Source organism: Pundamilia nyererei, unplaced genomic scaffold (genome assembly GCF_000239375.1).
Source record: "Pundamilia nyererei isolate P.nyererei 1_Seehausen unplaced genomic scaffold, PunNye1.0 scaffold00260, whole genome shotgun sequence".
Taxonomy (NCBI): domain Eukaryota; kingdom Metazoa; phylum Chordata; class Actinopteri; order Cichliformes; family Cichlidae; genus Pundamilia; species Pundamilia nyererei.
The window spans coordinates 521,700-523,216 of NW_005187661.1; positions in this window are offsets into that span (position 1 = coordinate 521,700).

Below are 1,517 nucleotides of genomic sequence, written 5' to 3' on the forward strand. Positions count from 1 at the left end.
ACTGGACTGGACTCATAATTCAGACGCCCTCATCAGGAAAGGGCAGAGCAGGCTGTACCTGCTGTGGAGACTCAGGTCTTTTGGAGTGGAGGGCCCACTCCTGAAGACCTTCTATGACTCTGTGGTGGCATAAGCCATTTTTTGCAGTGTGGTCTGCTGGGGTGGCAACATCTCTGCCGGGGACAGGAAGAGACTGAACAGGCTGATCCGCAGGGCCAGCTCTGTTCTAGGATGCCCTCTGGACCCAGTGGAGGTGGTAAGTGACAGGAGAATGATGGCTAAGCTGTCATCCCTGATGGACAACATCTCCCACCCCATGCAGGAGACTCTGACAGCACTGAGCAGCTCCTTCAGTGGCTGCGGCACCCACAGTGTGGGACGGAGAGATTTCGCAGGTCTTTCCTCCCCACTGCTGTCAGGCTCTACAACAAAGACTTTAACTAATCAAACACACACATCCACACATGTGCAATAACACTAAGTGCAATAATCTTTTCTGGCATCATTGTATTTTTACTCAGATGTATACAGCATTTGTATTCTACTTTTATCCTATTGTATATTTTATTCTATTTTATTCTACTGTATATAGTATTTTATTTTATTATATTCTGTACAGTTGTGTATTGTATTTATTCTTATTGTATTCAAATTTTTGCTTCATAACTTTTGCACTGTCCACTTCCTGCTGTGACAAAACAAATTTCCCACGTGTGGGACTAAGGTTATCTTATCTTATCTTATCTTCTAGTAAACACAACAAAGCACACCTTTCAACCATTGACACTCCTTTGTAAATGTGCTATAGGCTATAAATAAAGTAGATGTGATGGTCAACACAAAAATGATCAGACATTTTTCATGGTACATATTTGAGGTTTATTGATTTCCCAAAGAACATTTTATTTTACACAGTGCAGTGGGCTACATACTGAACTTAGAGGATAGCAACAAAGTATCAATGATGATATCGATCTGACAGCAATACCAGCATTGGTAATGATACTTTAGATATTTGGATCGTTCTGCCAAAAGACACTTTCACAGCTGACTAGCGCACTGGATAGAATTGATCTACTGCTATTAGCTATTAGTGAGAGATTGTCTTTTCTCACAGCAAGGACTATGGTTGAATCAGTCCACAAAGGAACAAATGAAATGAAGAGATTGACACTTCTGTCGTAACTGTCTGTAAGATATGAAGCTACTGCCTGCAGCTAGCATCAAGACTGAATGACTTGGAAAACAGCAAATATTTCTTTGCTAACTGGTTGTCATGTGGCTATTGTAAATTGTACCATAAATTGCAGAGTGTAACACATTCCAAAGTAACGTGCTACTTTAATTGTTATTGCACAAAACCACCAGAGGATGATAGTCCAGGGAAAACTGGGTCCAGGAATGAAACACTTGACATTATACTGATAACAAAACTTTAGCTCTTTCTTAGCATCTGCACAGTTAGCATGCTAACAAGAGCTAGTGGAGAATCCAGAGTGATGTTAAAGCTGAGTGAA